The sequence below is a fragment of the Rhea americana genome, unplaced genomic scaffold (genome assembly GCF_003343005.1).
Source record: "Rhea americana isolate MKP2758 unplaced genomic scaffold, rheAme1 scaffold_26, whole genome shotgun sequence".
Classification (NCBI taxonomy): domain Eukaryota; kingdom Metazoa; phylum Chordata; class Aves; order Rheiformes; family Rheidae; genus Rhea; species Rhea americana.
The window spans coordinates 1,312,783-1,340,413 of NW_028186379.1; the positions used below are offsets into that span (position 1 = coordinate 1,312,783).

Below are 27,631 nucleotides of genomic sequence, written 5' to 3' on the forward strand. Positions count from 1 at the left end.
GCTAAACAACATTCTTTGTAGAGAATGGCTTTTACAGTATTTAAGAAAATTAACATTCATTTTGAGCTCACTGAGAAAGGAAATCTATCTATTTCAGTGGCTGCACACAGCACWGAGCATAGGTTTTGATCCAGTGTTCTGGATGTTATCACAACATCAGTATAAATAATAATAAACTCAATGGTGAATATTTTACAAGAGCATGCATGACCCGCCTAGTATGACTTTTGTTTCCACAACTCTCTGGGCAAAGAAAATGATTATGTATAACAATTTGGCATTGTGYATGTCCACAGTACTGGCAATTTTCCATTGACTGGTTTATGGACAAGAGTTCACTGCATCAGACTGGAATTCTTAATGTTGTCCTTTTATTGTGAAGTTGTACTTCAGAAACCATGTAAGACTGATATTGCATGTTTACCAGTAGGCCTTACTGTGAGCATGGTATAAAGCACCAAGGGCAAATACGATTTTTCACAGTGTGAGGCGTGAGTGGAACATATATAGACTTTAGTGACCTCATCATTAGATAAGGCCTTCAAGGCTTTCAGATGAATGTGGCCCTAAAASAAATGAGAGAGAGCAAGAAATTTATTCCAGGTAGAGTTTTAAATGTGAAAGTTGAACACAATCGCAGCTAAAGGAACTTACAGTATGGACATTTCATACGGGTTACCCGACATATACCTGATCAAAAATATGAATGTATGCATTTATTTTAAAGTATTCCCTACATTAAATACAGCTTCTGTAATACCAAGGGCTAATTTAACCAAATTACTTTCTTCTTGTGGTATAATAGTTGTAGGAGCTATAGAAATGTATTTTGAGCCAAGTCAAGCATGCAGAAATTTTCACTTCTACAAGGCAGATGATATGCATTGTATTTYATCAGTGTGTGCAAACACAGTCTTAGAAGCAAGTTGTATTCAGTTTAATTTCCATAAGAACACATTCATAAAATACTCTATTAAAACAATATTACAGTTTGAGATCACATATTTTTGTTTGTTCCACTACAATGCAGTACTAATAACTTTCAGCTGCTTGGGAGAAATCTGGCACCAGGAGATACAGTTCAATCAAACAAAAAATCCAACAGCCTTTAAATATATACAYGCAGAGTATATATACAATTCAGATAAATCTTCACAAAATTATAGGACTTGGTCTTATCTCTTGCAAAAGAGATGTTGCTGTTGGCMCTCATCTCATGGATCTAAGGATCAAAGAAGTATTCAAGGTGTGAAAAGAAAGAAAACAGCTGTCAGATTTTGGGACCCACAGCCTGGGAGGTGTCCAGCAGAGAATGAATGGTTCAATAGCAGAGGCAGYGGGCAACCAAAAGATTATGTATTGATTATTCCCATTTTATAGGCTTAACTAGGGAAAGAGAAATCAATATTCTGCAGCAGGTTTCAGGCCAGTATATTTCTCGTGTAGGCACACTACTGCAGTGCCAGTGTCTAAGTGGCTTCCTAAACCACTGGCAATGGTCTGTGAAAGAGCCAAGAGTTGAATTCAAATAGCTTGATCCGCACTTTATGGATTTAACCTTTAGATCGTATCTTTTTAAAACATGAATAATTTTTCTCAGGGAACTACRGACCTTCTACTTTGCAATCAAATACAGAACAGAATAGATAAAACTACTTTCTAAACTCTCAGTAAATGTCTGAACTGAGTTTATATAACTACCGTTCTGGGTGAACCTTTGGAACAGTCTTTACCCCACGCAAATCAGCTTCCTCAAACATCCTAAATGCTACTGCTCTGAATACAGCTTGCAAACAGTTATGCCCTTCAAAATGCACCGACACCTGTATCCTGGGCAAGGATGCAGATTCSAAAATCTGACCATGTGCTAAGCAAGAATATGTATACAGATCTGCGAGTATAATACTTCGCCAGTGTGACACATACATATATTACTTTTATATTTACTATACATATTACTTTTACTTTCCAGAAAGTATATAAATTTAGACAATTGAAATGAGTACAAAGGAATAAGCTGAAATAGGTATTTTTGATAAACTATACAGTAATTTGSATATACTACTGTATCAGTTTTCCATAGTCTTTTTATATAGGCATGTGTAATGTTAACTGATCTAGGTGTTCAAAAGTTTTAAGTTATACAGTGTAACTCTTTTTTTTCCCTTTTTCTTCCATTCTTATTTTTTTTAGTTTCCTCCTAAGAGAGCATTGTCTCTCAGGATGGATGTGCCTCAATTTCTTTTGGTTCACAACTTCTTGTACTAAATCTCAAGACAGATTAGGTACCTCAGGAGCATGAACTCGAAATATTTAAGACAATGTGACTGATAAATGAGTAAGAACTGTTGCTTTTACCTTTACAAAATTAACCAGAGTCATTTAATAGTTGTAATTACAAGTGGAAGCCAAAAAGGCATGGCATGAGATATTATGAAAATGAGCCTCATAAATGCTTTATGGCTTCACCTAATTCTTGGAACATATTTTCTCCTGACAGCTTTCTTTAAGTACATTTATTTTTCTACATTAAAGCTGTCTCTTTTAAAACTTTTTAGCTTACACTCAGTTCAGAAAGATTTATTAAATGAAGAAATAGAGCTCTAATCCCGTTAAGTGACTTGTTGGCAGATGACATAATAAAATGTAAATTTCATCACTGAACCAGACTGCAAACTCCTAGCAGACTCTGCATTTCATGACTCATCTCTGAGAGATGTGTTAGTTTTTCTGGCCCTGTACTTTGACTTTTCCTAAGTCATTATTTATCTGCATAAGCATTACAGAGAAGAACCACTGCAGGAGGAACTGAACTTGATATTTTTCATTTATTCTGACAGAAGGTATTTTCCAAATCAGGATCACTCACACTCTTATCTTAGAATATGCATTGAGTATTGACTCACAGGCATATTATACCAAGTTTTTTCTTTTTCCTTTTTCTTTTTTTCTTCATAGTTTACCGCAGATGAGTAAGGACCATAAGGATTCTCATAAAAACCCAATCTAAATACTATCGGGAAAATCCACCTCTCACAACTTTACATTGACTTTATGATATTTGCTATTATTTTTAAAGGGCCAGTATCTGAACTCAGAAGATTATAAGAATATTTCAGCTCTCATATTTAAAAAAGAAAGTCTCAACACTCTGAGCTGAAAAGAGAGAGTCTGGAAAATTCTACTCTTAAATATAAAACTGGAATAAAGCTGGTTCAGGGTTAAGAAGCAGTCTTCCTAGTCTATGGAAGGTCTAGTACAGTTGTTGAGCCACATTTTAATTATCCATCCAGGGTTTATTTTGCAAGGTTATTAACATCTTTCTCTCGAGTTTTTAATTGCTCTATCTTTTAGGTTCATTATATAGTCCCTAAAGTCCCTATTACAATGTCATGCTGTAGATACACAGCTACATTTCTTTTTGACCAACTGTAAGTCAGCACTGAGTGCATATCCTAAACTGACTAAAGAATCAACTTGAGAATAAATAGGGTTGCAAAGACACTTCTGTTTTACATGCCAACAATTATTTGTGATGTAAATGCCTGTTGTTTAGATATATAGACTTAACTGGAAATGAGAATGCTAGGCCTCCATTTGTGAAACATCTGGCTACTTAGACAGACATCTACAAGCTTTTCAAGAAGCTAAATGAATACACACAGCACATGTAAGGCTAGACATAAAGATCAGACAATGGGATATCGAGCACAATGTCTGGTATATCCTTGGTAATACACATTTCTGTTGTGTTTTAATGGTTCAGTAAAAGTGTAGAAGGATGAGGATGGCTTTCTGCTGRTGAAAAGATTCAGGATAGCAGTCTTATCACACTCTGTTTCTGTAGTCTCTTACAGATATAAATAATCCACAATAAGATCACCATGAACTTCTTTATAATGTGCCAGTTATCCTGATTAAAATAYTATCATGTTCATGAGTCATTTGCACCTTTTGGTTTCTGTCTACACACATTTGGCTACAGCTACCCAGACTGGAAGAAATTCTATGCTTTAAATATGCAGTGAAACCGTGTGAAGAGATATGCATTTCCAAACAGAAGTTTTATAACTTCTATAGCATTAAAGAAAAGTAGCAATTTGTCATTTCCATTCTCTAGTGTTACAGCCTAAGAATGTTAAAAGTTTAGTGATCTTTTGTACATAAAGGCTAGCATATGTCAAGCAAAAGAGAGAAATATATATATTCACTCATCAATATAGTACACAAAATATTCTTACAGTTGTCATTAATTAGCTTTCCTCCAGTTAAACAGTAAAGACCGTTTTGAAGTATATTTGCGATAGGAGCTATAAGCTCTGAACATTTCATAGTTCATTAAATGACAAAGTGGTAAAAACCACTGCAAAAAAACWGATAATGGCAGTTGGAGAAGCACATCCAAAGTCAGGCCTCAGTTCATATCTGCCAAAATCATGCACATGCATTTCCTGACACAACTCCCAAAGTATACCCCCTCTACCCATTTAATAATTGCMTGCACACACTTTTCCCAAACCACTCTTGAATCTGGTCCCATCTCTAGCATTTAAGTATCTACTTTACTGTTTAAGTAAACAAGCATAGCAAGTCAAACATAGAAATGCTTACTCTGGATTTTTATTATCTTAACAAAATACTTGTTTTAAAAATATTCTCTTTASAATTTCTAAAGAATTCACATTATGTTGTTATCATTGTAGGTATTGCTGACTTCCTTCCTAGTACATTAGAATATGGTTTGTCTCATACTAACAGAAATTAAATAGCACATTTTGTAAAAATTGGACAATAACATTAGGTATCTACAGTAATATTCTCATTTATTGCAGCATTTTATTATTGACTAGCGCAGAGCAAAATGATGATTGTATCTTTGCCTTTTACTACTTGGTTCCCAAATATGAAACATTTGATGCAAGTTTTATTTTGACWTTCCTCCTGGCTTATAACACACTTTCAGCAAGAAAATGCAGGCTTTTCATGGTCAAAGCTATTAAGGCTAATATTCTAAATATTTTTGTGTTGCCTGTGCAGAAAAAAATAGTTGCATAAGATGTGTAAGGAACAAGGACATATTGCTCTCCAAACACCTTCAAATAGAACAAAACTTCAATTCCTTTTTAGTCTAGCACTAACTATATTACTCAGATCATTTAGTTGAAAGCAACTTGTACTTAATGAATTACTATCAGCTGTCACTGCAGGAACTGCCCTTTTTAAGCTAGCCTGTTTTCAAGTAAAACACATCAACTGAAGCTACCATGAAAGCTGTCACTGTGCATCCACACCTGCAGTGTCTTTCATCTTTGAGATCTCAAATAATTTATAAAGGAGAGAAAGTTCCACAATCTTCTTTATGGAGGAACATATGGAAAAAAAGTGAAGCAGGGAAGCAGGATGAAAGCCTGGATTTATTCCACCTAACTCTAGACACTTAATAAGAGGTCTGCGTTAGCAGCAAGGTTGCCTCAGGTTGCTCCATAATCACCGAGGACAGGTAATTGCTCTTGGACATATTTTTTACCTTTGAGTGATTGGCATGCTTTATCAAGAAGAGTATACAGGAAGAATACRGACCACTCAGATTCTAGTTTTAGATGCTCAGAGAAGCACCCAGAATTAAGCCAAATTAAGCTAGGTTTAATTAGTTCCATAGGGATATTTTAAAATCAATTATTTTAAACTATYAGCATTTTATAAAAGACATTATTGTTATTGCTATAATTTATCTCTATGTATGTATTTACATATGTAATGTTCCTATGTGTAATGTGTCTGTGTATGTATGATCTATGTATGGATCTGTCTGACTATCTATCTACCTTTCCATCCATCCATGTCAGCTACCCTGGAAGAATTTTATTTCCTGACAGGATAAGGTCCAGACATTAAAGGAAATGTCAGTGTGCTTTACCTCTACACTTACCCACTTTTTTTTCAAAATCATTTTTATTTTTCCTACAGACACACATATTAGGTCTTGGTCCTTAAATTGTTTGGTGTTACATAGTCAAGATTTGCAAAGCCATGCCTTTCCTCTCACACCAGCACTGCTGACACAATCCTATGTATYGGACATCAAGAACACACAGACATGTGCGCACACGTATTCAAAAAGATAACACTCTTCAAAATGAGAACAAGTATTTAGCTTAACCAGTGAATCCCTTCTCAGCTAGCTTGCAGAGCAGACGTCCCAACCCAGCAGCTCCTAACTGCAGTCCATGGCACTGGTACCTCGCCACCAGGCTATGCACGAACGTTTGTGTCATCAGCCCGCAAAGCTGTTCATCACTACCTTTTAAACCTCTGTAGAGCACACAATTTCCTCATCAGAGATCTCAAATGAGAAGTTAATGAAAATATAATTTTTGACACATGCAAACCTAAAAAAAAAAATCAAGTGAAAAACAAAACTTGCTTTGAGTAACAGGAGATGTCGTTTTGGCAGCCGAGCAGGGTAAGAGCTTCATAAGTCGCTCTTTAATGCTGCGTTTGGTACTGTTCTGAGCGTAGAGGAAACCTAAAAAATATATTATCAGGACTGTTAACATAGGTTTGAGAACAATTTCTGTACATGCTGCATAATTTATCATTATACCAGAATTCTGATGGGAAAAGGCCAAGCAGACAGCAGCCATCCTGAATTGCAAAAGGCAACCAGAATTTTTGAACAGGACAACAAAATTGCTTTSTCATTGCATGTTTCCAGCAAGAGGCATTTTTGTATGTGCGCATCTCTTGAAAAGTTCTTACAACTCACTTTAAAAGACATATAAGTACCAGATTATGTATTTGAATCAACACAGTATAAAAAATGTTTTTAAAGATTTTAATGATAAAATATTTTTGAAGACTTTTAAATCTATTTAAATTATTATTTTGTTTTTAGGTTAAATATGGGACAAAAAAACCTCAAAGAGCTTTTTTGTTGTCCTTTCTGGAAGTCTTGTAGCTACACAGCTGGGTTTTTTTTCTTCATATCATTCATTCAGCAATTTTGATAACCAACTGGTACTTTTGCCTTTTCTGAATATTAAAATGTCAAACATGATATGTAGCCAGTCTCTCTTTTCTTTAGAATTTGACATTCTGTATATATAGAATTATGGCTATTATTTATATATTTTCATCTTTAAATGCAGACATGGCTGAAAAGTTAATGTTCATATGCAATAAAGTAGGTAAATCATATTACCCTACATTACTGAGAAGAAAGCTGTCACAGGAATCRCCTGTGACATCTAACTAACCATTTTGTACAAAATGGGTGACATGAGCAAGAAATCTCCTGGGCAGATTATTTGCTGCAAATTAGAGTTAACCCCTGTAAACCAGGTGACTAAGTGATTCACTTTTCTGAAAAGGGTGCTGCTCAGTGTGGACATCATGCAGCTCCTGCACTTCTCGTTGCAACTGCAAACGCTCAGGCACAAGCACAACAGCAAGAAAGCAAAACGGAGTGGAGCAAGAAATGAAAGACGCGACTGACAGTTGCTGTGCTAGGGCACAGTCACCAGGATAACTCTCGGCTATCCCAGCTACTACACTTGTGCTGAATACTGGTGTGCATGACATTATGTAGAACATTTTCCTGTCTGTCACCAGATCGAGAGAGTGGGAACCTACCATGTCTAGCATGAAGTGGAGCTTGCAGCCAATCTGGAAAAAATATGCACTTTTAGGGGGAACAGAAAGTGAGAAGACTTTAAAGATAATAAAGGTTGGAAATACTAGAAAAAAATATGTACCTGCTTGTACGTGAGCAAAACACTGAAAGAACTGAGACGAAAGAAATGAAGAAATTAGGAAAAATGAACTACAGTCTGGAAAAGTCAATCAACTCCTGACAGGCAAGTTGTGCCTCTGAGAAAACTGCAGCTCTGGTGAATGTATTAAAAAAAAAACAGTTTCAGCACAAGGTCAAACAGACCTAAATGAACTACTCTGGAAACTTTAAAACTTTTTTGTACAAATAATAACAATTAATATACTYATTATTTGTATCAATTGTCAGCTCAGATCAGAATCACTGTGTAGATAAATGCGTACAACAACAGACAATCTGTGATCTTATGGGTATCTCAAACTTCACATTTTTAGTTTGAATACAAAAACTGAGCCTTTAAACAGACACTTTCTAATCCCAACTTGTATGTCTGTGGTATCGCACTGTGCTTGTACTGCAGATTTTGAGTACAAAGGAATTTTATCTTAAAGATTTTTTCTTCATTAGTAATTGCTCTAGAAAACACATATTCTAGAAATATCTAATTCTAGCCTGTTAACTGAAGTTAATGTTTACTAGGTTTATTGTCCATGTATTCCTTATTTAATTACATGGGTCTGCAACTTTTGTAATTGCTGGAGATGTATACAGTGCTTTGCAAAACCTTAAGAGATTAAAACCCCTATGGGGTTTGAAGCTCAAAGCCTTGATTAAGCAAATAATTTTGCTTAATTTACACTCCCACAAAAGCTCATAGAATTCAATGCAAGTCATGTTTTGTGGTGGTATGATCAAGGTCAAAATAAAAATGAAATAAATGGGAGAAAGTAATATCAGAGGTGTAACAGAGGAGGACAGTATAATTTTGGTATTCCCTTTTGGCTCCTATTTTAAAATATTTACCACAAAGAACAGAGCTGAGGTGAAGGAACTGGCTTGTCTTCTCCCAGTACAAGAAAGCAGCGTGCCAGCTTACAGCCGCCGAGGGCCGCAGTGAATTCAGTCTGCAAATCTTGCAGTCCACTCTTACAATCTTCATCATCTCAGCCCGTCTGATCTGTGGATATTCAGTGTGAAGGACTGATGCTCTATCCGAGCAGTTTTACGCAGTTACCTATAATCGAAATCGTGGAGACTATACATAGAATCAAACCTCTCCCCAAACAGAGGGGCAGGAGACAATGAAGATGATGGAAGTTCAGACACAGGGCAATAAGACAAGCAGACAAGATAGTAAGTGTGAAAAGCTACATATAATACCATCRTAAAAACAGGTTTTGCATATAAATAATTAAAGGCTGTGATAGCACATAATGAAATCTTATTTTCATTGATTTTTCTCAAATCATCTGGCCAATAAGAATTCAAAGAGAAGGATTTTTAATTAATCTGAATAGGCTATACTTGTTAAATTGTACTAAATTTATTTTTAATTCAAACAATAACCTTTCTCTACACATAAATGCTAACTTCTTCCCACTTTAAAGCTTATCAAGTAATTATAATGCATATTATAGTAAATATTTTTACTAGTTAAATAGGTTTTACTAGTTTTTCTAWACTAGTTCAACTAAATAAAGCATTTTATATGTTTTAAAGACCTGATATAATGTTTGTGAATTGTTCCACATTAACCACCTTGTGGCCACATTCCAGGGAGCTGCGGACTAAACATCCTTACGGTGCCCTGCGTATGATTTGAGTGGGACTTGCAGGGAGCCTGAAAGGGCAGATGCAGACTTACCCCAGTCCTGAGCAGAAGAATGGAGTAGAACTCAAACATTTAACTTCCCACGTAGTTTTACTGCTTTCCGTGTGATTTTTCATGACTAAAGCAGAATTCAGTACCCAGAAAGCATGCCGCACTCTGGGCCTATGCTGAATCAGTGTTTAGTATGTGCTGAGACACTAACAAATGCTAATTAAGATGAAATATTGTAATCATTTTTTGAGTTCTGTAGTTATTTGCCCAATTTAAAATTGGCTGGGGGAAAGAAGTGGCTGTTAACAACCTAAGAGAGATTAAAAWTGATTGCTTACATAAAAATGGTTCTCTTATTACTAGTCTTCAAAATGGCTATTCATGAAACGGTGCAGAGTCATGAAGCACCAATACACTGAAAACAATGAACCGATGCTACTTGCTTCAAAGTGCTAGAATAGAATAATAGTAATTCGTAGTCTGCAAAAACTTAGAATCTAAGTTTTCCAAACTCTTCTTGGTTTGCCTYACTTAATAATTTATTAACTACAAAGTTCACAGCTATTATCCCTAAGTCAATCACACGCAAACTCCTTCACACTTACCAAGTGTGAAGGTTCTTCATATTCAGGTTATCTAACTAGTGCTGCTTGCTCTTGCACTTGATAATTCATTTTTCTGCAACRAAAGTTAAGCCCTAAGACACACTTTTCCCTGGAATTCACTCTGGGAGTGTGCTAGAATTCGTCTCCTACTGCATCACGGGCTACTGTCCCAAGAGGGTCTGGTACGTCACATAAAGCTCTGTAACTAGAGCGTGGCTTAGATATTCTCTTATCTGGGCACTGGTGTGTGCACTCAATATAGATATTAGGCATATCTGGCATACTTTAGGAATGGCTGCAATTTACCATGACTTGTATTTGTAGCTGCAGCTGATAAAGGCAGCAGTGGTGTAAACCTCAGATTTACAGAGAGGTAAACTAGAGAACCGTATTTCTACATCTTTATAAACACAGGTATACTATGGATACTGGAGTGCATACACATGACCAATACAATTGTTTTCTAATTACTATTTTTAAAAAAATATATTTGGCCAAAATCATCCATATCATTGTTTTGCACATAATCATCCATATCATTGTTTTGCACATGACCTGGTCACTCTAGCATCATAAAGTTAACAGGCTGCTCCAGATATGACACTGCTAGTTACAAAAAAATAAATAAAAAAAAACAAGTAAGTGTAGCCATGAAAGATTATAAAAGATAGGGAGGAAAGATCAACTATACTGTACAATCTTATGAAAAGTTACTATGTATTCCCAATGATAATTTATCTATGCCTAGAATATACCTGTCATAATTCTTTACAGATTTATTTTCTTCAAATCTCTCTGTTTTAGAAAGACTATACACATTGTCCTGTCGGTATACAGACAGGACAGGCACCCCATGGAAGAATATCAGATTTTTTGCAAGACAAAATGTGTTTCTAAAATGTGTTTGCCATTTTTTTCATTGCAAATACTTTTGTGGTCAGCATGAAAGCAGGGTCAGGTAGCCAGTTYTTCTTAGAATAGACTTCTAGTCAACAGATAAATGAGAGTCAGTCTTGCACCCCAAGCAAGAGCACAAGATGGACTGTGACTACTGMGGCTGCCCTTGGCCCTGCACACCTCCTCTGCCTACAGCACATCCTCTCTGTTCAGAGGAGCTCCCTCCTGCCTCACTGCTGCTTGAGTGACAAATTTCAACCTAGAAGAAACACTCAGCTGAGTACTTGAAAGAGCTTACTGGGCAGAGAATCACTCCATTTCATTGGAAGTTCATAAACTAGAAACCATTCTCCTCACCGAAATCCCTCTCTCCTTGTCAGTGAAAGAGTCTCCTGTAAAAGTACCTCTTTTTCATGCTCCTTTTCCCTCCAAGTTTTTTATTGTTCTTTCCTTTTGCTCTTTCTCAAAGTTTCTCTGCTTTATTTGGCAAAGACAGCAAATGAGCCTTGCTCCACGTTTTACTCAGCAGTATTTACAGTCCACTGACCACATTCAATGTCTTGGCAGTAGAGTCAAACTCCCAACAGTGCTGGAATCTGTATTTTGTTCTTTTACAGGATTTTAAGCCTTCCCATGAAAACGGGAAAAATGCTTGCGTAAGTTCCCAGTGAGATTTTTCGGAGTTAGTATAAAACCTGAAATCCAAGCTGCATAGGTCATTTCCCGATATCTAATGTATTGGTAGCAGGTTACAAACATTTTGAAAAACAGAAATGAAATGCACAAAGTCTTTCATTGACATAATGGTTCATGCCCAATTTCGGCCGTATGATCAAATTTCTCCCAAGGCCCTAAAGGCTGGCAGCCCCTCTAAACTGTTAATGGTTCAGCACAGATGAAGAATAAAGGGAAACCAAAATGAAGTACAACTTTTCAAAACCAAAATGAAGTACAACTTTTCATATTCTTAGTTCATGACTTTTGGAAGAGAGCCATATCAGAATATTTGTTTTTTTCTATGTAGTATACACAGGGTATGAAATAAAACGATGTGCAACATAAATATTTATAAGTCTAGGCCCCAGCTATTTGGAAACACTTGCTGAATAACTAAAAATTTTAGAATTGAAATGCAAATGCTGAACTACAAAACTTAACAGCCAATAGTTCTTTATAAGCCAACATCTTTTCCTTAACCACTGTGTGGAAAGCCTCTCTGTTCTCTTCATCAATTCCTGCTGTCATCCAAAAACCACCTACGAGAGGCTAGAAAAGCTGAGTGTGTTCAGTCTTAAAAAGACACTTAAGAGACGACCTTAAGAAGGTCTCCTGGTGAGACTTTATTGCTGTCTTCAACTACCTAACAGCAGGATGGAGCAAGACTCTTCTTGAAGGTGCACAGTGACACCTTATTGCATAGTGCAATAGGACAAAAGGTAAAGAACAAAATTTAACATGGAAAATTTTGACTAGATGTTGTGAAAAAAAAAATCACACACCAGATAGTCAAACATCAGAACATGAAAGCAGAGAGAGAGAAATATTGTTGGAAAAAAACAAAACAGCCGAAAAAAATAAGGATAAATAAGTCTACCRAAAGTGAGAGAAAGATGATGGAAARGAGTCAAATGGGTGATACTAATCGAGCTAGACAGTAAAAAAGAGGACTTCAACAGAGAAAGTCAAGAGGGAGGACAAAGTAAAAAGTTACAGAGACAGAAAGAACTAGAATGAAAAGGGGAACAGGAAGATATTTAAAATGGTGAGAGAGCTTTCATACGGATATTTTTTCCATATTTAGTTTCTTATCCAACCGTGTGTATGGTATATGTGAACACATACAAAGCTGGAATCAGATATGCCCACATTTTCCAAGAAATACCTGTTCCTCAGGAGTCTCTGCAAAACTGATCTAGTTTATGACTTAAGAGTGGAACTGTAGGAAGGAAGCAAAAGTTACTTTATGGGAGAGAATTTACCCCAGTGACCTTTCTCTATGGATATGGTATATGGTATAAGGGATCTTATGTGAGTAAAACATGAAATAATTATGGAAGTATAAATCAAGATATTCTTGGCAATCATGTATCACTCACAAATCAATCATTTCTATTGAAGTGAATAAATAACTAATAGTCTTTTAGAAAAAAAGTGTTTTCATACTTATTAGGAAAGTTAGATAACATAAAGAGATACTTTTAATGAACAATTTGTGAAGTAGGTCTTGATGGTGTTCTTACTATTATTCAATTATTCTGAGTGGAAATAATTAGCCTGCAGTGCTCTAGGCTATCACTGTAATGTATTTTTTAAATGCTTTATATTAATTCAGTTCTTATGAAAGATGTCTCACTGAGAGSTCTGAAAACTTTCAAAAAATGGCAAAACAAAACCAKTGTGCACTTCTCCTTTTTACTGAACTAACCCCAAGTGAGTTAACTGTGACCAGGATTGCTCAGGTGTTGTTCAGGTCCAAGCCTATCTAAGTCAATGGCATATTTTCCAGTGAGTTCAACAGGACTTATCTGGAGCTTAATCCTTGAATTCTATACTACGATTGATAACATTTTTTTTGCAAATTTTGCTGGTGGTTTGTGTAAAGCTCATTGTTAATGTGAGATGACAGCAACATGACACCACCTTTTCTCTCGAGGTCACCAAGACTTTTTTCAGCGGTGATAGTTCTCAGTTGCTTTCCAAACGTGAGCTAAGCTGCAGTAAATTGCTCTACGTTTCTTTGATGATCTGTACCATGTTTGTGCAAAGACAAAATTTTTGAACCAGACAGTAACAGGTGCACAACAAAGTAATGAAGAATACATCTCTTCTGCAAAGAGATTTAAAGATGCCAAAAATATACCCATTCAGCAAATGCTTCATTACAAACCATTACAAAGAAGAAATGGAAGAGTATCAAGCCTTCCTTTTGATCATCTAGCCTTAAAAAAGTGTATCATATATGATGTTCACATTTACATTTCCTTGCTGCAGATTTGACTCTCTATAACTCACTAAATATAGTTATATGAAGTACACTATTCCTCTTATCAAAGCAGTAACAGCATGAGTTTATTTCAAAAAAAACCTGGTTGACTTAAGAATGATGCTTTTCTACATGTAAGACATACTTTTGTAGCTTTTACAGCATCTTAGTGTACAGTGTCAGCTTGAAAAACACTTCTATTTATACAATAGGTGACAGTTAAGAAATACTAAGTTAATTAAAAAGAACTAGTATGTTGCATGAAGAATTTTAGAAGCCGGTAAGTGTGACAGTTTGTTGGGTAGATGTTACAAATACATTCTTGAAAATCTCATCTTTTGAAGCGACCAGTGTTTAAATCATTACACAAGAATGACTTGTGTTAAAACACAGATCTGCTACTCAGTCTTCTATTTCATCTTGACTACTGTTGCCTTCTGAGACCATAATTAATCTCGGATAGGTTTAAGGATTAATGATCCGGACAGCATTGTCCCAATATTGTCAAACTTTCGTACTACAAGTCGTAATTAAAGGAGCCACTTTGAAGCAACAAATTATTCTTAGTAGTGGTGTATGTAAGAATTTAGCCAAGCCTCAAATAGAAAATTCATGTTCAGTTTAAGGGCTTATTAAAATTCACAGAGGTTACGTATTTGCAAATATGTAAAATACTAAGATACACTTGAACAATTTTGAAGTCAAGTTTTAAAAATTTATACTGTACAAAGTACCAAGTGGCACAAATGTCTGCTTCCTAGTAAAACTGAGTCTGCGGTTCAATGGCAGTACCAGAACTCTTTGAGGTGAGAGTTCCTGACTAGTCCTCTGTTCCTGCCAGCGATTCCCATCACAATGCCACCCTGGTTAAGAACAATCCTTTCTTTTGCAAACCCTTTTCTATTTCCTGATCCAGCTGACAGCACACCTCAGCAAATAATTTTGTCTTCACGGYGACATAGTGACGTACTCTGGTGGGATGGGAATGAACAGTCAACTTGTGAAAATGGGAACTTCTTAGGCCAGCATCGCCGCCAAAGTTCCCGTAATGCTGAACCACGATCTCATTTTCTACAGCACCAGTTTGGGAGGAGGGAATACAGAGTGTTATTCCATACTGAAGAAAGACAATTTTTTTTTCTGCTAATCTAAGCCAAAGAAAGAAGCTAAGGTATTCCAAGCTATTTTCTATGTTTAGAAATTGCTTTTATTGTCAGTTTTGTTCACAACCATTTTGAAAGGCATCGTATCTATTTCAGCTGCAAACACACAAAATTATTAACTAACAACAGCCAAAAAAAATGAGATGATTATATACTGTCATGACAATGAGATTTATCTAACACACGGAATAGCTATGATAAAAAAATCCAGTGGTCCATTTCTCTCAGTTTCGCTTTGAATTACAAAATTTCAAAGCCTTGGTTAATTCACAGAGCATTATCAGGACAATTGGAGCAAACTCCTCCAGTGGACAAAACTCCCAATAAAATTAGTGCTAATATTGCTTCAACAAAGAGATATGAGATCTGGCTTATAGAGGAACTTTGATGCCAGACTGCACAAAATCATTACAAAAAAAATAAAAATAAATAAATAAAACAAATCAGTTGATCATTGACTTTCTATCCTGAGGTTTTGCTAACTGTTGCAAAAGGAGTAACAATTCTGAAGCACAGAAGGGTCACTTACTGAACAAGATTTTAAACTTTTACTTTTTGCACTGCTTTTTAAAGCAGTTCTCCTCTACAAAGCAAYACATGCAGGCACATACGTCTGTCACAGCACTCTGATGCTAATTACCGTCTCCCCTATGGCAACTTAGACTGTAAGATGAGAGAAATAAACTGCTGCAACAGGTAGGCATGTTTGATTACATCCTCCTGATTTTATAACTACATGTTTACCTTTTCTCTGCGATTGGAGGGCTTCTCAGTTATTAGTACTCAGTACTTTCTTCTGCCCCCAGCTTCCATTTCTCCTTACAGCCTTTATATTATGGTTCTGACTTGCTGTGYATTTAGTGCATTCCTAATATTAGTGAATAATACTTCACATACATATTGAGCAGGGAGAAAGGCTTGATATTTAATTTCATCAAAGAGCCTTTGCATTGCCCTGTCCTGAGCTAAATGGAGCAAATTCTGTTGAATTCAGCCTGGCAGAGCTCTAATTGTGAAGGAAGCAACCTATAGAAAATGTGCTGGGACGGCTGGCTGAATCCTTGTCTTTTGAGTCAGTTGCTCCMAAGCAAATCATAATGTGTTGAAGATGATACTGTGTTTCTTCCTTCTCCTGCTTACTGCTGTAAAGCAGAAAAAATGCATCTGACTTCTGAATTTTAGAGATCCTAGTATAAATCAGATATAACTTGCTATATATAAAATCCTTGTCTTTTTTATTCTCTATTGCTAACTTTTCTTTTTCATTTAGTATTTAAAATTTTCAGCTAAACTACATTGATGTAACCATGTGAGCTAACACATAGCAGTTTATATGAAAAGAAATGACCACCAAAGGAAAGTCAGYTTACAAGTGCATACGTATGGCAGAGATGGAACGGGTGGGAAGACCACTGGGTATTGCTATCTTGTAATGCCAGCACATAGGAAGCAACAAGAAGCAAGCTTTCAGTAGAGCAGCTCTCTACCCCAAAGATCCTATGATTAATACAAAATGTGTCCAAAGAATCCCACTAGTACAAAGACTCCTGATTTCCAAGTTCCTGCCATGACAAATGTAATCAGTTCAGTGCGATTCCACTGGAAATCTGACAAACTACACTCTTGCCATACCACAATAAATTGCTCTAGAAGGTACAGTTGCTTAGCAGGCCTAAAAGCAAGCTAATCCACTTGCTATTTTCTTTACCAGAGGCTCTGATAGTATTTTTTCTTTCTTTCTTCCYTTTCCAGACCAATTTCACTGTTAGCTCCACTTAAATAAAATACCTCGGACTTTATTATTAACACAGCTCAGCAATTGCCCTCATGCYGCTCTCGTATCTTCTAGTAGCCCTTTCACATATGGATCTCAACCATCCTGGGCACACTAGGAAACTGCTGCCAAGAATAAACTGAAATTCCTTTTGAGCTCTTAAGACTTGGAATTCTTTAGTTCCCAGGGGAACACAAAGAAGCCACGTAAAAAAGAAATCAGTAATTTCACTTTGTTTCTTTAGAGTCCTCACAACGTGCTTTACTTTCTGCAGATTGCAGATTAAAAGCCACAGTTTTAAATCAGGTGAGCATTATATACGGATAAATATATATGGCTATATAAACTCTCATAAAAATATGCGTGAAACTAAATAATTCAGAATGACTACATATATCTTTTGACATTTACGTGTTTAAATGATACACTTTCAATGTAAGACACAATCAAATAAATATTAAAAGTAGATATTCAAAGCTGTAGCAGTTTCTTGAAAAGAACTAAACAAAATGAAGATTTCGTACAGCTCTTGGCATAAAAGTGTCACCTTAAACATGAATAAAGCACTTTTCTGAACTAAAGTAAATCTGAGCAGGAGAAAAAGGACTCCATTTCTTATTATTCCCTTTTCACGCATTAAATTAAAAAAAATAATAATTTATTTATAAGAAGGTCACTAGATGCAAAATGACCAGATAGAGAAAACATCTTGCTAGTTATTTAAAATCACTAAAACAAGATAATGGTAACCGCAAATGTTCCATTTGCTGTCTTTTTCACATGTGGAATTTAATTTTAAGAAGTAATAGAATATAATAAATTGTTCACTGTAGGTCTTATATACAGTATAATGTTATTTCAATGCAGTAGAATAAATACTTAATTCCATTGAACAAAATCCATATTCAAGAAGATAAATACACAGTTAAAAGCCTTCTGATTTGATGTTGTATTCTGGTAGACAGTCATCAAAAGTACAGTTAATTATTATTATTTTGGAACACAGAATACACGAATGCCACTTGTGCAAAAGTTCTGTAACTACAGAAGCACATAAGCAAATACTTCACAATCTTTTTTAAAAGTGACGCTCTGGTGATAAACAACTGATAGACGTTGTGCAAATCAGTAGTACAGAAGTTCTCARGCTTTCCCACTCAGCGAGCCAGCAAAGACAGTGACAAGATAGCAGATATACTGATCTATCAGATGTGATAAAATAGATGTGTTGGGGGGTAGAAATGAATTAAAAGAGAGAGAAATGCTTTGGGAAACCAGAGCAAAGGAACTGTATTGTATATTAGGTAGCTTGTAAACAGGTACAGGGGTACAAAAGATACACTTTGGAAGCAGTGCATTAAAGCTAGCGAGAGTTGTTAAAGGCTGGGAAACTGAGTTAAAGCAGTAAGAGAATAGACTGAAAAATTATTTGCAAGGAAAATATCTTTCATTTCCAGTCTTGGGCATATGTTGCCAAAATCATATATATCAGAATTCATATTACAGAACACTACTGATCCTTATAGGAGCACCAATAATTCTCTCTTTATGTAATAGGAAATAAAAGGAGAGAGCTATCAACATAGCCACACAATAGGTACTGAAAGAAACTGTAGCAAGGGTGATCTTAATTCTTTTTAAAAAGTCAATAAATCAAATTTCAGTCRTAGCCAGTACAAATTTAAAAGAGAAACCCAAGATGAATTGGAGTTCCTCGTCACTAATGCAGAAGAATGCTCCTGATTCAGACATTAACTTGCCAATTATGATTAAAAAAAAAAAAAAAAAAGAGAAACCCAAGATGAATTGGAGTTCCTCGTCACTAATGCAGAAGAATGCTCCTGATTCAGACATTAACTTGCCAATTATGATTAAAAAAAAAAAAAAAAAAGTTTAATTATCTTTGTGTAACAGCCTTTCTCTGTACCTGGCTTTGTCTATTTTTAAAGAAAAATCCCATTAAGCATCTCTTTTGAGATGAAAAAAAAAATCATAGTAAAATGGACATAAAAAACACCAGCTGTTTTTTTTTCCTCTCAAGAATACTTAATTCAACAGGTTTCAAAGGCCAGCTAACAGATACACAGTGAAAAAACTTGCTAGAGACCAAAGGAACTTGGTCAAAATTAAATTTGTTTATAAAGGAGCAGCAACAGTTTCAGATATGTTTTTTTTTTTTTAATGTAAGTTTCTAAAGACATTTCTTATGACTTACATGTGCATTCTCTTATTTTAATAAGAAATAAAATCTCCTCTCTGCTGGTTCTGGTGTTCTCAAAAACCAAGGAAAAACAATCAAAATATTAATACAATACAATAAACATACTAAAATAGTTAAAATATTACCTTCAACAAACAAGCATTATTTTCTATACATAAATGTGACATATAAATTGCTACTGCTGCTCCAAATGTAGGGTGTCATACCAGGAAAGTTTACTTGAAAACCTGATCCTGTCAGTAAGACAGAAACCTCCTAGAAAATGCACATTYTGCTGACTTGTGTTGCAAGGCAGCTTATTAGCCAGTTCAGAAGAGAAAAATAAAACATCCTCTTTCTTTTTTCTAACRTTTTTTCTAACAGTTTAACTTCTATAAAAAGTTTAACTTCTAATAAAGGAATTTGAAATAAGTCACGGTTGATTGGGAAAACCAGTTACCTAGCTAACCATATTTTGGCTATCAAACTGTCAGGATAAATAGCCCAGGTTAACTATATTAGTGTATTAAGCTTTTTCTTAATAAACACTGCAGGTTTTTCGTATTTCTTTTGCTGAGCAATTTAACAATAGTTATGGGGCTTTTTTCCAAAGCATCACTCCTGCTTATAGTTACTGCAGCTCTTTACACTCTTTAATTCGCGTAGAYAAAAACTGTAATGCTTTCCTTATCTCAAGCACTAGTCTTGGATTAATTTTACATATTTGTTACAGCTAAAATAAAAAAAAAAAAAACAAAAGGAAGGAGCAAGATAACGAGCATTGAGAAAGAAGCCTGGTCACCCATCAATCAGTGTTTCAGGATCAATAGCCAATTTACCCCAGCACTTTTATCACTGTGCAGCTTCCTGAGTTTTTGAGATCGACCCGGGTTGCTTTTCATGGTGCAAAACACTGCAAATTAGCACCCACCATTTCTCTTTCTTTCCTTAAGCAAGCAGTGACATAACTGTTACAGCAGTTAACTCAGAAGTAAAATCTCATTATTCAGCACACATATGTGCCTAGACATGTTAACAAAATATAACTGACACTGGTTACACTAATGTGGTTTATTTGGGAGACAGAGCTGGTAGATCTGAGAGGACAGAAATCTCCCCAGAGTGGCAAACGGCTGTGAAAAAGCCATGGATAACGATCTCTCCTGCTGGCAAAACTGTAGCTGGAAATGATTAAGCCTTTAGAGTCCCACTGATGTCAGGGTTGTTATTTCTTTTATCAGATAGGGTAACTACCTGATAAAATTAAAATAAATACATAAACATTATCAGACAGAAATCACACAATCTGATATAAACCAGTGTTTACGTTCATATACAGAAAACCGATTCCTAATTGCTCTCCAGTTTCGAATCAACCATTGCTTGAAGCTATTCTACTCAAAGGAAATTTAGCTTTTAATCATGGCTACAGGGAAGATGTATCAAAGAAATGGAAGCATATTTTCCAGTGAAACTTTTATTCCTATGTTTTTTCTAAGTTGGAATGTTATTTTTCTAAGTGTAATTTTTATAAGCTGTTCTTCAAAATATTTCTATTTATTAAGAATATTTTCTTGGGGAGTTAATCATGACAGATTTTACTTAGACTTTACTTATTATTGTTTTTATGCATTCTCTTCACAAATCTATGGGAAAAGCATATTTSATCTAGCATTTTATGTTTTCTTCTCATTCCCTCTACTCATGCAATGATGCTGCTAAACAAGAAGCTGCACAACTTTTATCAAAATCCTTCCTTAACTGTTTTTAGCCTATAATTTCCACTAACTGTGTTCATAATAACAACAAAACAAAACAAAAAGTAATTTTCTCCCCTCAGACTTCCTTGTTAAAGCCTTCTTGACTGTGAGCTCTTTGTACCTTCAATACTGTGGAACTGACTGCAGCTGAATAAATAAAATACTAACAATTACTCAGTTAAAATTGGCTTCACTGAATTTTGTATTTAAAAAGGCATCTCTCTATTATTAAAGAGCTTCTTTAAGAAAACAGTTTAAACTGATAATATTGTCATTCTAAGCAATGTCTGAAATTATTTAAAAACTGTAAAGCAAAAGAGAAAATTCTAGCCAAAGGGTTATAGCTTAGCCTGGAGATCAGAGTTATGCCTTGCTACAACTTGTTACAACAGAAGCCCAAGCTTCCTAAAATAATCTTTTAAGATTCTAATTCTTTTAAGAATCTAATATGCTGCAATCTCATTTAGTCTACAGTTTGCAAGCCTGGTCCACAATTGCCACGAGTTTACTGCAGATGCACGTGTGAGTAAATGACAGCCTGCACGTATGGGTCCACCCCTGTGGCTTGGTCTCACTGGAGCAGTAAGTCCAGGAGCACAAAGCAAGCACCACCAGCACCAAGAGGGGAAATCGGACGCACTCTTCTGCAGCACTGGAGTCCTGAAGAGCGCATTCGCATTCTCCAGAAAAGGAGTCTGATGTCCTTCTGTAGATCAGGKGTGGTTAAACTCGATAGAAACAGGCATATTCCCCTAGAACACTTAGGATAAAGCTGGCTGAAAAGGTTAGATTTGGACAGAATTGGGGCTAAGCAAGATAAAAAGTAAAGACTCTATATGCAACTTTGTACCTTCAAGGAAGTGGCTTGAATCAATTAAGTTTTCAATTCTGAATTTAAAGCTTCTGAGAATCCTACCCTTAATACTCATCATTCTGTACACTAGAGTCATTTAATCAAGGAAGTTTTCCGAATGGAACTAGCAACCTAATGATATGAAAAAAAATCAAAGAAAATGTGGCTTTATAGATTAAAAGCTATGCTGAGTTATCAGCCTGATATTTCATCAGAAGCTTGTGCAAAATGATATAAAGAATATGAAAATAATCAACTTGGTTAAGTTAGTTAAGTCTCAGATATGGATCTCTGTCTGCATAAGRGTACAAGTTTTCAAGGACACAGACCAGCTGAAGTAAGTTCAGAGATGAACATCAAGAATCAAAATGAGTCTATAAGAAAAGTCTACAAAAAAACAGTGTTATTTGGTCTACGGAGAAGAAGACTTAGGGGAGACAACATGATGGTCTGCAGTGTGTGCAAGGTCGCCACAAAGAGGAAAAGAATCTTTTAATATTTGTTCAGTAACAGAAAATAAGTAATAAACTTAAGTTTCAGAAGAGATTTATATGAAACGTTTGGAAAGCCATCCTAATGTAATTAGCCATATTTTCTAGGGATGTTGTGGACTCATGACTGCTTAGAGTTGTTTCAAAACATTTCTTGGAAATGGTTTAAGGTTTAGGGCTAGGCAACAGACTAAATGACTGCCTGGCAATCTTTCCAGCTTTGTGTTTATATTTTGATGAAAAATGACTATGCTCTAAGAAAGGCCTCATAAATTAAAAGTCTTTCTCTAAATACAGCTTATCCAGGATCTTCAGTTGGATCAAATGCAACTTCAGAATGTGATGTCTTTGAGGGAAAGCTTGAGCATCTCCTTGAGTCTCTGATACACTTACCATAGCAGCTGAGAAAGGAAGAATACCAGTTTATCCTGGTTCTGAAGAGGCTGTAATCTCCATGCTCATATATTACTAGAAAAAAGCCCTCTGACCAGAAAAATGCAAATACAAGTTCCTGAAGAGGGATTCTTTCCATCTTCTTCCCCTTCTGATGCTTGGATATTGAGTTCTTAGTATTCCAGTATGTTGGTCATTAGTAAGCATTTATCAAAAATGCTTTATCAGGTTCAGACAGGAATGCAATAGGATTTACTATAAACTTAAAGAAGCTAAAAAGATTTCTAATTTTAAAAACACATAGATCTCATGAATCATGTCAACCTTCACCAACATCAAATAATTTATTACCTGAACCTAATCTGACTAATGTTAGCTTGAAGATCTTGTCACCAATAGCCTCCTTTTAAATCAAGGTCTTTCACATTTTTTCTCATGCACGGTCTTTTCTTAATCAACACCATAAAACTATTTAATAATGGCCCAAATAAAGACAAAAAAGATACATTTGAGTAGATTTATTTTAAAACTCTGTATACTATTTTCCTCAATATGTATTTCTGTGCTTCTATAATGAATAATCACAAAAGAAAAAGCTAGGTAAGAATCAAAATTACCTTGAAGTTTAATGAAACAAAAGATCTGTGCACAAGATCAAGTGCACAGTTTCAATTACTAAATTACATTCCTTTTGGCTTGTAGGAACATAAATGCCAGCATCCTTATGGTAAAGGATGGAAAAAGCAGTTATTTACTGGTGTTTGAGTTTTGTAATATTTCTCTTCAGCACTTAGAAAATCTCATTTCCTGTGAACAGGGCTTATGTTATCATCCATCACATCCTTTTTCTGCTGGCTCCTCACTAATATTGCTCATAACAGCTTTGACTTATAAGATGACTGTGGTCATACCCAAGAAAAGATGCTTGGATCCAAATCAAAGCAGATACTAGTCAAACAAGCATGTTAGTGCAGTACTGGCAACAAACTGCAAACTTCTTTTTCAGTACTCCTCCCTTGATTTTCAGGAAGGATCTTTCTTATCTAATTTGCAGTAGTCCTGAAGCATAGCCCTACTACTGCCACCAGACTGTATTATAAGTAGCTTAACAACACCAGAAGCTGAATGAAAGTAGCTGTCAATTGAATTCTGAAGTTATCTGCTTATGTGATTTTGGGGGCCATATAGTGAAAGGCATGCACCAGCAGTCTGGCAGGCACAGTCACTGGCAGGCAGGTGTATTAGCTTTCCAGATGCCTTTCTATACATCTTTTGCAAGGTGAAAGCAGGTATGTCTATACTGAGATCTGAATGGGTGAGCCTGGAATAACTAGAAGCACATGTGCAAAACTGAGAAATATGAGAACAGTAGGAGTACAAAATGCATGCAAACCTACACAATTGCTCTTGGTTCTGAAAGACGAGCAAAGTTTTGCAGCAAGTTAATTGCACCAAAAGGCATTCAAAATACCATTATCACTTGTTCAGCACAAGTTGGCAAAACAATATGCTGCTTCCAGATAGCAGAAGGTAATATGCAAAGATTGTCTGCTTGGGTTGTGTTTTTGGTTTGTTTTCAGCTCATTGAAAATGATATTACAGTCACAGTTACAGAATGCTTTGAGATCAAATTGCTACAAAATGCAAAATGTATTTTTAAACAATTATTGATTCAAAATATTCTGATTCTGAAACTTGGGCGACGTGCCAGTCACACAAGATATTTCAGAGCTCTGGGGTAAATCTCATAAAATTCAGTAAGAGACTTAAATTTCTCAAAACGATCATCTTAAAAGTGTGTATTCTGAGAAGGAGAGCTACCTGGAGCTGGTCAATAGCAAAGCTGCAGGCTATTTCATAAACATAAAGCATCTGGCTTTATGTTAAACTACTGGGTTAAGACGCGTAAAAATCTTTGCACTCAGAAATCAGCCATTATCATTAACAAGTGTTATGTCAAAATAGGCTTGAAATGTTCAAAAAGAATAAGTTTATGGAGATACTTGACCACAGGACATGAAGAATGCCAGACCCTGTGAAAACCGAATACAGGCAGAATTTCTGTGTCACCTTTTTCTCCCTCCTTCACCTCAGGTTAAGGTCCACATTCACAGTAGATATTCTCCAACCTTTCATACCTGAGAATGCATTAAAGAACCCTCACCTAAAATGGGCTAAAGATGAGACTTCTTATAGTACTTCCAGGGATTTCATCAAAGCTCTGGACCTGGGTCCTTAAAACTTTTTTTATGAAGTCTCCTCTAGTCTCCCTCTACGTAGCTCAGCTTTGCAAATATTCACGACAGCGCTGTCAGTGGCGCTCGATCCTTTCTCTAATACATGAAACACTACTGAGTCCTATAAACCACAAAAAAGCTTCAGCTGGGGAGATGGAGAGAAATTATACAGAGGTAACATTTTCACAATTTTAGTACAGGGTCAAATTTGAGAATTTGAGTATGTGAATGGTGTCAGGGAGAAAACTAGGAAAAGCTTATCTCATCACAGAAAAAGGATAGCTTTGCCTCTGTTCCATTAATCACTTTTACAACAACAAAAGTATCTACTGTTTGATACTGATTAGATATAATTGAAATTAAAATAGCTAGATAAGCCACACTCTTTTGTATATCAGAAATTTCTTTTCTGTTCAACCATGATGTCATAAAATTGTTTGATTGAAGTCAAAAGGAAATATTGATTGAATTTTTCCATCTCAAGCTGACATGGAAACAGAAAATTATTTTCTTCACAGACTATGTTATTGTATAGCACAAATGTAATACAGYAGGGGTCACCATTAAATGTGTCTTCAATCACTACAGCTCTATTCAAACGTTTTTCACCCCATATTAGACAGACATAGACAATGCCTTCTCGTATGATATATAGGTCTATACTGACGGCTATTAACAGAAAATGGCATTTGTTCTACTTTTCAGTAACGCAGTAAAAAGTAATCTGAACTATTAAAGTAGATGAATGATTTAGTACAAGGCTAACTACAGAAAATTTTCACCATTTTATTGTTATTTTTGAGAACCAACTCTAGAATGTCTCCGGATAGATTCTCATACTCACAAAAAGCCTAATGAAGCCAAAAAGTCCATGATGTTTATTATATGATTTCTTCCTAATGACAACTTTCCAAGAGTCTTAATTAGCATTCCGTGAAAGGTGTTAGCTAGTGAACAGCAACTGTCAGTTATAATTAGGAGGGACAGAGTTCAGAACAGAAATTTCTTACCCATAGAAAAATAACTTGTGTTCCTCTCAAAATATAAAGTAGTGATTTGAAAATACCTTGCAAACCTTAGATTTATGATAGCCACGAACACACTAATGGATCACTCATAGAGTGGCTGTTCATTAGACGGTTTCTAAAACTAACACAGACAATTAGAAATATAGCAGGAAAAATTACTAATTTTTAGTAACTAAACTGTCAAAAATTCTAAGTAATTTTCTTACAAGATTATTTTCACAATAAGCTTATGTGGTAAACTACTAATTGGCTAACAAAAGCAAACACAGTGACAACATAAGATTTTTTTTTTTTTTTTTTAAAAATGACCTCAGCAGTGTTTGGGGGCTGCTTTCCAGATGATGTGGACTTTTTTGCTGAGTTTACTTTAGGTATTTTTCTTTGTTGTACCTTCACTGGATTTAAGTAACAAAATGCAACTTCACCAGTAATGAAGTCATGAAGAAACAGAAGTCTTCTCAAGCCTAAGCAGTATGTTCCATTAAAGGCAAAGTGATTTGTGCTCTAATGCAGTCATCCTTCAATTCTGGGTGACTGAGGGAAAAAAGAACCTGATGAGGATGGATGATATGTCTGTGGGAGTAAGAAGTGAAGAAGTAATGAGAAGAAATCCCAGAAAATTCTAATTTATTTGGGTAGGGAGGAAGAGGATGAAACTTCTGCCTGCTAGATGGCAAAACACAGTGTTAGACAGTAGGCAGTTGTAAGATAGTTCCTATTTCATTCTCCTAATAGAACTGGGAGAAAGTATTACAGAAAGGAATAGAAAAGGAGGAGAACACAATCTAAAAAGTTGCATACCAAAATTTTTCCCTTCTTTCATCATCCAGAGTTAGAAAAATGTTCTTGAAGATTCTTGTGCTTTGCTGAGAACCAGAAGAGCAGCTCACTAAAGGCACTTTTTCATCTTCAAGTAAATCCAGAATGTTTCTGGTGATATGCTGCTTTGAAGCAGCTCTTCTGCTTTCCTTCCTGCTTCTTTTGCACTGAGTCTTGTAATCACGGGACCATGATTACTTAGACTAATGATTTATTTCCTTGCATTATGGTTTGCTAGATTAGTGAGCTGATCTCACCATGAGCTCACACAATCCCTACATTCAACACAAGGACAGTAGCAAAAACGCATGGCAAGGGAGATATTTGGGGATGGACATCCTGCAGGGATCCTTCCTTTCATACATCTAGTTCACAGTTAGATCAGGTTAGGTACATTATGAAATTGCACGCTAACATCCTTTAAATACAGTAATGACATTAAGTACAAAAGACAAAATTATAGGCTATATTAGGAATAAATGGCTTGCTTTTTATCTGCTGATAATGATATTTACTCTTGAATTCAGTGCAGCTAATCCCGGAATCCAAGAGAATCCCAAACGCCCCCTTCTACCGATGCATCCCAGGGTGCTGCACAAAATTGACACCCCAAGAGGCAAAGAGGATGAGGCCATCAGAAATTTCAGTGCTTTTCAAGCACTAAAAACGCTGACCTGTAAGCCTGTATTTTTCTGCATGCAAAATAAATGTACTATACTTATCACCAGCTTCACCTGAAAATGTTCAGGACTTAAACTGTCCACTGGCAGCGAGTTACGTAAATTATTGTCATCTTCATTTTACAACTTGAAGGATAAAAGATCAGAAATTATAAATCTCAGTTCTAAAGGAAAATGTAGCTGAATGGAAGAAACACAGTATTTCATGAGTTTCACATATTATTCAGTTTATGAATTCTCACAAATTTACATGGCTGAAAGACACATTGGTTGGCCTTAGCAGCCACACTGAGATCTGTGGAGCAGCCCATGTA

The 27,631-nt window shown here is 35.7% G+C and overlaps 1 protein-coding gene across 3 annotated transcripts in view; it reads right to left on the reverse strand.

The window, feature by feature from the left end:
• The window catches only part of KCNIP4 (potassium voltage-gated channel interacting protein 4), a 204,670-nt gene that overhangs the window by 48,460 nt on the left and 128,579 nt on the right, over positions 1–27,631 (reverse strand). The window lies entirely within an intron of this gene.